This window comes from Microtus ochrogaster, unplaced genomic scaffold, assembly GCF_000317375.1.
Source record: "Microtus ochrogaster isolate Prairie Vole_2 unplaced genomic scaffold, MicOch1.0 UNK1, whole genome shotgun sequence".
Lineage (NCBI taxonomy): Eukaryota > Metazoa > Chordata > Mammalia > Rodentia > Cricetidae > Microtus > Microtus ochrogaster.
Window position 1 is genome coordinate 11,240,381 of NW_004949099.1, and position 10,683 is coordinate 11,251,063.

The 10,683-nt window shown below is 45.3% G+C and overlaps 1 protein-coding gene across 1 annotated transcript in view; it reads right to left on the reverse strand.

Moving 5' to 3' along the window:
* The window catches only part of Fam19a4 (family with sequence similarity 19 member A4, C-C motif chemokine like), a 213,652-nt gene extending 203,451 nt beyond the window's left edge, over nucleotides 1-10,201 (reverse strand). Inside the window, exon 1 of the mRNA XM_005364921.3 lies at nucleotides 10,002-10,201. The gene's annotated coding sequence lies outside the window, so the exon portion shown is untranslated. The remainder of the gene's footprint in view (nucleotides 1-10,001) is intronic.
* Between the last annotated feature and the right edge of the window lie 482 nt (nucleotides 10,202-10,683).

Sequence of the window (10,683 nt, forward strand, 5' to 3'; positions counted from 1 at the left end):
CACACACACACACACACACACACACACAGAGAGAGAGAGAGAGAGAGAGAGAGAGAGAGAGAGAGAGAGAGAGAGAGAGAGAAAGAGATGGGGGAGGAGAAACAGACCGATAGAGAATGAGACAGAGACAGGAGCAGAGGCAGAGACAGACAGACTGACCCTGACTCAAAAAAAAAAAGTGAGGCAATAATACTGCAGTTGGAAGCAAGTGCAATGGAAGACTGATAGCATTAATATAAAATAGATTTGAAAACTCCAGACCTCGCGTTTTGTAAAATGCCATTAGCCTTAACTTATTTCATCCCTACTCCTTCTGAGTAAATGAAGACTGTGAAATTCATGCGGTCAACGGCTTGTACGTTCATGTCTCTTTATGCTGTGGCTCAGAAATATTTGCACATCAAACCAGAATCTGAGTTCACACTGGGGATCCTGGGTCTTTTGTAAATGCAGAGAGAGTAAATGCAGAATCAAAATGTCTTGAAGAAACAGTTTTCTAGGAATGCAGCCCGTCCCTTGTATCAGGGTGACCTTAACTTTCAGATTGAAGAATCTCCTGCTCTCCTGATTGATACTTGGAGGGATGGTTGCTGGGCTTTGTTCATGGAGACACTGGAACACACAGACTCATGACCTCCCTTATCGAGAGTTCTCGAGGTTGCTACTTTAACATAGGGATCCTGTGTGGACAGTGAAGCTAAAGGGTCCTCCCTGCTTTCGACTCCCCCAAAAGAAATGTGGAACCTGTGTATTCCAACCCTTGCCATTTTCCTTTCAATGACACTGAAGCCTCACACCAATGAACTTCACACACCTGAAGCAGCAATCCATGGGACCATCCCCAACCCCCCGCTCAGATAAAGGTTTATTTCTAAATCTTTAGAATCAAATTAGGACATTGTCAGACCCCTATTTGTGCAGACGCTAATTTCAAGTGTATTTAAATAACTTTGCCTCTTGCCTCATCTCATCAAGCAGAGATGCTTCCACTGTGTAATCACGATAATGAATAAACATGGGGAGCTTACAAAGGACTCCGGCACCACCAAACTGATCAATTGTTAATTCTACCAAGTGACAAAACGTGCCTTCCTTGGCAGCGACTCCATCAAGCCATGATTATGGTGGGAAAGGTGCCCGCATCCACTGCCCGGTGCCTCTGGAAAGCAAGCCCACACCCATCACCCATCCCTGGGACCCCACTGCAGGCTCATCTGAATCATTTCCTCTCCCAACCCACCTCTCCCTGCCATCCCCAAGAGAGGCAGAGGTTGTTGTGCGTTTACAGAGTCATGGGCTACATGATTACTAATTGGCAGAGGACTGGAAGCAGCTATTGCCAGGCTAAATAGTCACGGAATGTATCCAGTGGGCCCTTATTATCTGGATAAAATGACAATTTCATAATAAGTATTTGGCCTGGAGGATCCACATCACCATGCAATGCTTTTGTGTGTCTGGATGAGGATGATCAATGCTCATCCTGGAGACAACACATTCATTAGTTGTCCTGTCCCCACCCAGGCCTAGGCCAGGCACCAGAGGAATCAGGTCAACCTTTTGTGCAGGGAAAGAATGAATGACCTCCTAAAGGCTTTGCCTCTGCTCCACCACTCGCTGCTGGAGTGTCTTCATCCCTGTGTGCCTTTCTTTCCTCTTGCATAGAGGATACTGATATTGGCACCTGCTTTACAGGACTCTGAAGACAATATGGCTAGCCTGGGAAAGTACTGCAGCCACTATGAGCAGTAGCATGTTAGCACTGGAGAAGATTCAGTGCAGAATTCCATCAGGTTCAGAAGCCCTAGCTGTGGATACAAAGCAGGACCTAGAATAGCTATTGTGTTTATAATACTTATAACAGCATTTTGGTAATACAAAATTTGGGGTTTTTTGGTTGGTTTGTTTTTTTTATTTTTGTTTTTATTTGGCTGGAGAGAAATTTGAAGTTGGGTAGGTAACGAAATGGAGAGGTTTGGGAGGAGCTGAGGAAGGGAAAAGAATATGATCAAAATATCTGGTATGAAAATAGCTTTAATAAAAAAGAGAAAAATTAAAGAATATATATATACCAATCAGTGCACATTTTAATGACTGTACTGTTTAAGTGCTTGTTCCATCTTATATCTGTAATTTTTATCCCACTAAAGAAATATAATATATAAATAAATACTAGAAAGGGAATAAAAATAGACATACTATACAGAGGGGGAAAAAGATAAAACCAACTTAAATGTCTATTGGTAATCCAAGAGAATGTGGGAGACAACCCCTTAAAGGGAAGAAAATTCTGGTGCCTGCTGCAAAATGAATCAACCATAAAGGCATAGTGCTAAGTGAAATAAGTCAGTCAGAGAAGGACAAATACTGGATAGCCCCACCATTGGCAGAATGGTGAATCTGAGCGGTTGTGAAAGAGGAAAGGTGTAGGGACTTAATGCCTATGCTTCAGTTCTATACAAAGAAAAAAACACCATGAATGGAAAGGGATGATGATGCCCCAACAATGTGAGTGTACTATTGAAATGTAGCCTTGAGAATGGCTAAAATAGCCAAATTTATGTCATTTCTTTTTTTTTCAATGCCCCTTAAAATTTAGCCTATTACAAGACAACAACTCCAATACTAGCAATTGTGGCTATTACTATGTTTTTTTAAGTTTAGTGGACAAATACTTACTAACCTATAGATAGGAAACCATAAGCTGGACTTGATGACCCATAACTGTAATCTCAGTACTCAGGAATCTGAGACAAAAAGATTGCATGAGCTGACTATGAGCCAGCCTGGGCTACAGAGTGAGTTCCAGGCCAGCCTAGGCTATACTGTGAGAGCCGATTTCCAAAACTCTCATGAAAAAAATGTATGGCTAGCTCCATCCAGTCCGATACCAAGAGGTTTCCTTAAGAGCCCATGCTGTTGAAAGTAAGTCCCTCTAAATAGAGATTACACACTCTTCAAACATAGGGCCTAGAGGGTCCTGTGCTAGTGTTACCTGAATGGCTCCTCCCTGAAGATGACTTTCATGCTACAAAAAGCATCGTGCAAACTTCCAAAGGAGGGAAGCAACCAAAAATCCTACCAGCTATGATAGCTATGAACCACAGCAATGCCCAGCATGAGTGGCATGGTAACCCTAAGGGTGCAGGAGCAGCATATACACCTTGGTGGTAACCAGCAGCCCTGTAATTGCACTGAAGACCTGCTGAACAAGATGGAAATCATGCTTGGTACTGAAACTCTAGCCAACCACCCAAAACTAGTGAAGTCAGGAATCTTGGAAGGAAACCTCTGCCAACTTTACTAAACCATCACAATCCCTAACTGCACTCTAAATACTTGCCTTCATATCCACAGGTAAGTGTAGTCTTCACCCTTCTGGTGCGGGAGAATTGTCTGTATCCTGTCCATCATGTTTTAAATAAACGCTGATTGGCCAGGCAGGAAGTATAGGTGGGAAAACCAGACAAGAAGTAGAAATGATTCAATGAGAACAGGAAAATTCTGGGAAGGAGGAAGTTGATTCCTCCCAGTCCTGTGCAGATCTCCGAAACAGCAGGATGTGACCTGCCAGCTGAAAAAGGTACTGAGCCACATGGCTAACATAGATAAGAATAATGGGTTAATATAGGCTACAAGAGTAGACAGAAAGCCTGAGCTAGTGGGCCAATCAGCTTTATGACTTACAGAGATCTCTGTGTGATTTTCTTTGGGGCTTGCCAGCTGTAGGGTACTGGGCTGGACAGAAACCCCAACAAGCAGGACCCTTCATGTTATACCCTTCAACAAGGAAACTTCTCTTTTCAGCAGAGACCATGACAGAAAACCACAACCAACCAAACTGCAGAGTTGTGGAGCCCAGGTCAAAAAGATAAATCTATAAAACATTTCCAAGTTCCAATGCTCAAGGATCATTGCAGAAAAAAGAGGCAGAAAGATCACAAGATCCAGAGGACCAGTGTCCCAGGCTGCAGTAGATCAGCAAGATTGAGGTGGGACTGTGTCTCCTAGCAATGTCAAAAGCTAAGCTACACTCATAAGAATCACCAACATGACAGCCTAACCATGAGCTAAAGACAGATAACAACAGACATACAAATGGATAAAGGAAATACCATGAGGCCTCGGCCTCCTTAAAGCACTATAGGTGACCAAGGACACCTGAGACAGGGAGAAATGATCTTCCCCAAGGAAGAGCACACCAATTTGTTATCCAGTACCAAATGATCAGCCCTGAAAATATACATACAAGTAACACTACACAGACTAAATAGATTATGTTTAGAAATATGTATGCATACACACATGCATGTGACAGAAAAGGTCATGAATTTGATGGAGAATCAGGAGGGTTATATGCGGGGATGTGAAGGGAGGAAGTGGAAGAAAGAACAGATGTGAAAGGGGGGAAAAGTCTCCACCCACCCTTCCCACTCTTGCTGGCAGTGATTCCTAAGCCTTGCTGGAGAATGTGGCACTGTCAGCCAGTGAGTTTCCTAAATGGCCTCAGATGCACATCAGTGCCTAAGTTTTGAGGTGGGGAGAATTCAGCACATATGAAAGATGAGATTGATACCAAGGGACACACGCAGAACCATCTTCCAGCTTGCTTAATGCAGCTCCGTGCTCCTGACAGACACTATGGTCCGCAAAGAGCAGGACAGAATTTGAAAAAGGTGTGAGTTTGGTATCTTGGGAGGACCTGGCCCACAGTAACCAATTTTATGGCCCTTTTTGATTTGTGTGTGCATGAATATTTGTGGGGGGGAGGAGAAGCATTTGTGTGTGCCGAGAAAGAATTAGTTCAAAAATACAGATGAAGAAAGCCTTCTCTGTGATGTGAGGTGCATTGCATAATCAGCTCTGAAAGCAGAGAGAAGGCAGCAGATGCTTGCATTACAATCCACGGCCACAGGAAGGGCTGCCAAATGTTTTAAACAGCCAGTGAGGATTATGCATACACACTACCCTACCCACCCACCCGCCCCTGTCCATGATTCCTTGCTCCCATGGATGCGTGCAGAAACAAATGCACCCCCGTCACTTTTTCATCAGATTCCCTTAAACATCCCAAAGCGGAACACCAGTTAAACTAACTCACAAAACCTGATTTCTTCAGCAAACATGGATGGGTAGTGGCACACACTTGAAATCTCAGCATTCAGGAGACTGAGGCAGGAAGAAGGCCGGGAGCTCAAAGCCAGCCTGAGTTATACCATGAGTTCATTATTGCCTGGGCTATACTGTGAGACTCTTTTTTGAATAGCCAAAAAAGTGGGGTGGGCAATGATAGAGTGCTTGCCTAGCCTCGTATGCATGAAGTCCTGGGTTTGGATCCTTCATGGTACTTCATTTAAAAAAAAATCCAAAATAAAAAAAAATAGTAATACATTAGAATAAAACCTTCAAAATTCCTTTCAACTTTTGGGTATCGGATAACTAACTGTAGAAGAATAGCATGTGGTCATAAAAAAGAATGGCAATGCTCCCTGGGTCAGTACTCCCTGAAGGATTTGCCATCCTTAGGCAGATCCAGAGCATCTCCGAGCCTCATGGGAAGCCATGGCTTGAAGAGGCCCCATGGTCAAGGGCAGGTGTGCAGAACACATGGTGTGGCCCTCCTTCTCTAGCCAAGGCATAGCAGGGTCCCTTCAATGGGCACTGCTTAATAAACAGTGTGGGAAAGGGGATGAGGACCCCTCTTCTCGAAATGATTGAGTCTCGACGCCCGCATGCAGATCCAAGTGGTGCAGGATAAGATCAGAATACACCGAGTACATGGATGACATGTTCACATCTGGAAACTCAGCACGCAGGATGCCGACACAGGTAGATGTCTGTGGCTTGGAGGTCAGACTATTCTATATAATGAGTCCTAGGCTATCCAGGGTTACAGAGGAAGATCCTTTCTCAGACAGATAAGTAGGTAGGTAGACAGATAGATTAAAAAAAAAGTTTGTGATTTGAAGCCCAGTTAGACACAGGCAAGTAACTATACTACACAAAAGAAACTTAGATCTTCATGATTTTTCAGACAAAGGAGAGCATAAAAATAAAGGAGTAAGACTTGAAAATTCAAAGAACACTTAAGAACATACAGCACAAGAATCCACACAAGCACAATGGCCATTAAAATAATAACTCTGTAGCTCTGACAGCTCTGCCTTGATATATTTTTTAATAATTTTGATTGTGTTTAATGTATGTGTATATGCATATGCATACACGCGTGTGTGCATGTGTGTGTGTAGACAGCTTACAGGAGTCTCTCCTTCTGTCCATGTGTGTCCAGAGACCTCAAATGCTAGTTGTCAGGCTTGGCACCCGGTACCTTTACCAAACATGCCATCTTGTCAGCTGTCCGCCTTCCGATCATTAAAGCCCCTGCAGAAATGGGTAGAGGCTTTTAGTTTAGCCATATTTTGTCCAGTGCCTTTTTTATTTAACAAAATAATCCATGTTTTCTTTTTACTTCATCCTTTGAAAAATCATCCTGTTTTTCTAAGCCGGACACTTTATTCATGTGTGCTAGTAGTACTCAGTCTCAAAAAAGGGAGCAACTTATCTGTGACTCCATTGCCTATTGAGCCACATCTTCTTCTCCGTACTCACCATGTTGTCATGTTAAACAAGTACTCCCCAGTAGCCGAAGCCTCCAGACTTCTGGACTAAAATTGTTTGTGTTCACACAAATGACCTGCTACTATAAAATCCTGACATCTGGCACATAGCTGTCACTTCCCAGCAACTGGTTTTTACCAAAGCAATGTTCCAACAACTGGAGGCAAGCCAGTGAAAGAAATACACAAGACCCTCCTTTACAGAGACAGCCAAGAGATGGATCCCACACCATAACACAGAAGCTACTTCATGTAAGTTGTTAGTAGAGCAGACACCAGGCTGAGAATCAAGACTCCAGAATTCCAACCCCGTGCCCCATATACCAGAGTGGGATCAAGTCACAATACCTCCTCCCTCTGAAAGTGGAGCTCAGAGGCACCTTCCAGATGTGCAGTTGGGGCCGCTGCATAATTCCTTAAACCAGAATGCATAATTAAGTTCATATTTGACTAAAAAGAGGGGGGAAAAGTACCCCTTGGACAGGCTTCATAGGCGAGAGTAGCCTGAACTTAAATGTCAACCACAATGCTGCAAGTTATTTTTATTTTTGCACAAATATCAAATAGATGGAAAGACAGAGTTAGTGGTCTCTTGGGAGAAGTGGTTATGCTGGAGGGTAAGAATTGAGAAGGGTATTAGCAATGCAATTCCATGGGATAGTTCTTCAAGTCCGAGTCACCCAAGGTTCTGACACTAGCGTTGTGAGATGACATTTCCACATCAAATAGTTATGAAGGGATGAAGGTGGCTGAGACTACTTCCCCAAACCCATGGTGCACAGCTGTGGACAGCCCAACTTCAGTCCTGAGTCATCTTCAGTGAGGATAAATGACACCGAATGGCCACCTGCACGACATGAAGTCATCTTGCGATCCTGACTGACCTAGCACCAACAGTCCACGAGGCAGACACCTGTACAGAATTCAGCATACACACCCCGACTCAGTTGCTGCAGTATCTAGGACAAAACACACACAGAGCCAGTCTGCTCGCTCTGACGTCTCCTCATCCTTGCAAGGAAACAGAGCCACAGATGGGCTGAAAACTCCCAAAGAGAAAGGAAAGATAAAGGGGAGACGACTTAGACAACTTCTAATGAGATCATAAAACCACAATCTGAGAATTTTATTATTAGGCTAATGCTCTTAACATAGAGACCCCCCCCCCCAAACTCTACAACCAAGCAACTAACTGAGAGCTAGGAAGTGTCAAGAGAGACTCCATCCCCTTAGTACAGGCAATGTGGGATTCCCTGACTCTGTATACTCAGTATGATAAGGTGATTTTTGTCAATGCGAGCCCTAATCAGGCAGAGGATTGGCTGGTGATGATGTCATACCCATGGACTAATTCCCAGTGAATACACTTTTAATATCATATGCATCAACACATCATTTACATAACAAAGTATTGTAATAAGTGTAACAGTAAAGAGAGGTACAGATAAAAAGAGCTCTTAAGAGACACAAAAAGGAGGTAGGGGGTCAAGGCAGAGATCTGTCCTTTTCTACTAACTGGAACTAAACAATACACACCTCCAGAAGGATCACAAAATTAATGTTGAAATTCAAGTGACCTAGAACAGTCTAGTACTAGTGCTATCAGAGGCTGCCTCCGATAAAGAATGTTCAGTAACAAAGAGATACTCATAGGTCCACTTTGCAATGGGGTGAACTGATAAAGCCATTCCATTCACACAGCAGGCAAACAGCTATTCTGCGGAACTTGGTTGCAGATCTCAGGGGAAAGCAGCCCATCACCTCATGACTTAAGTCCCCCAACACAAAATAACAAGTCAAAGGGTGGTTAGCACTGAGGAAAGAGAAAGAAGTCTAGAAAGACAAGAATAATGAGAGAGGAACTTTCGGAGGAAACCTTGAAAAAAGTTACTGGTCAAGCAATTGAAACAAACTACTGGTTAAGAAACATCCACACCTAGAAAGCTCTGTGCACGAATGAGTGATACCAATTCACTGGGTCATTTGGGGAAGACATAGGCCATCATTAGTTGGAGAGATTCTGGAAAGTGCTCTCTCACTGTCTTCATGAGGCCTATGTGTCCAGTCCAAAGGACATGGACTTGAACCCTGATTTGTGACTCTCAAGTTAACAGAAAAGCTCATTCAAGAATCGGCTGAAGAATTCTTCACAACAGATCAAACATTTGTTCCTAAACCACCAAGCGGTAAACACTAACTACATTACGCTAACTACATTGTCACATTGCCATCCCTAAATTATATTGGGTTTCTGTTGCTGTTTGTTTGCTTGCTTGTTTGCTTGCTTGCTTGCTTGCCGATGTACACAGGTTTGGGTGTCTGAGTCTGCAGATGGACTACGCCTATATGAAGGATATTACGGAAAATACCTGACTGAGGCTTCAACAGAAATACCCCCTTTCCCACCGCCAAGCAGGGACTTTGCCTGTCATGTCATATTAACTTTGCTCCTCTCGAATGGAAGGCCATTAAAAAGTTAAAAGCAAAGATTTCGGGGATCAGTACTCTTCACCAAAAGGGATCCTTCAATCCCCGTGAAGGTGGACACGTGGCTGGTCTCAACGAGTCCATGAACTTGTGCACATCCGTATTGCCGGCTGACTCCTAACTCAGCTAAGCGTTCTCACCAGGGCGTGTGGAGTCCTCAGCATTCAAGAGAAAAGCACACTAGCACGCTGGAGAGATGCTTGTTTCTTGGGGCGCCTCCCCGGGTGCAGGCTATCAAGCTTTCTATTTGCAGCTACCCCAAGAACAAACCTGGGTTAAAGACACCCTGCTGTGCCAGACATCCGGCCCTGCAACTGAAGCAAGAGGGAAAGAAAGGTCCAAGCGCTGCTTTTGGTGGACAAAGCCAAGATGCCTCAACTCCCAGATCCTCCCCAGTTAACCTTTTATGCTCCCAGGCCCATCCCGGAACCAACCCACGTGCTGACTCCTGTAAGGACCCCTGTTCAGATGCAGAAGGATGAAACCCCGAGGCCAGCGTGGTCACCAGTTCCTGGAGTGTTCGCCTTGCCACTGATCACTCCAATACATCAAGTGACTTGCTTCAGTACCAGCGCGACTCCAGAGTTTCTGAACCGCAAATATGAACACCCCCTAGTTGGAAGTGACTGATGCCCGCCATCCTCACCCGTACCCATCGCGGCACGTATCCCTACTTTTCAGTGTCTCTTCCAACTTTAGGACACACGCGGCAGATTCAAATACTTCCCCCTGCCTGCTCTCCCAAAATGCTGGAGTGATCAGGGCTGTTCTGAACCCAGTTAACTGATATTAGCCCAAAAGGCCACTGTTGCCCTAGAGACAATGCTTGAGCACACATTTCAAGGCAGCTCCAACCCCATCTCCCGCCAGCTCTTCTCCAGAGACCATTCTTACTAGAAAGGGCAGCGGAGTCAGATCCGGTAGTCCAGGGCAAAGCACGGGTAGAAGCGCTGGAGTCAAAGGATGCTCAGCTAGCCACTCGCATGCAGGAGCCTCTGGCAACAGCCCATCACCATCTCAGCCCGGCCAAGAAGGGAGAAAGTTCCGGTGCTGCTGCAAAGTGAAGCCAAAGCTACTAAGGGAAGCGCGGTGTTTTAACGGAGAAACATTGCCCGGGCCCCCTTGCGCGGCTGCAGACAGCCGTGCGCCCAGCAGGTGGGCCCCGTCCAGGGTGACTCCAGGCTAGCTAGCTATGCAGAAACCAGCCCAGAGCTAGCTGACCAGGAGGAGCCGGGCTGGCCGCGGACAACGCTGATTGGCCAGACCTCCCGATTGCCCGCGCCCCTGTCAAACTCCGCAGTCCACGTGGGCCGGCCCTCTGCGCCCCGCACCTCCCCAATCTACTGCTGGATGAGCCTCTCCCGAGCGCCTCGCTGTGGCCACCACTCTGCAGGTGTTGGGGAAAAAAAGGCGCTGAATTCTTCTGAACACCTGAGAGCCACTTTGAACCCTGCATAAGAAAGGAGCACTTGGGGTTCAGCTCCAGTTGAAACCGTTCCCTCCACGGAGACAGTCTGCAAGCACGAGTCCTCTGGCATGTGCAAAGGCCGTCTGGCTTCATGTGTAATGTTATTAC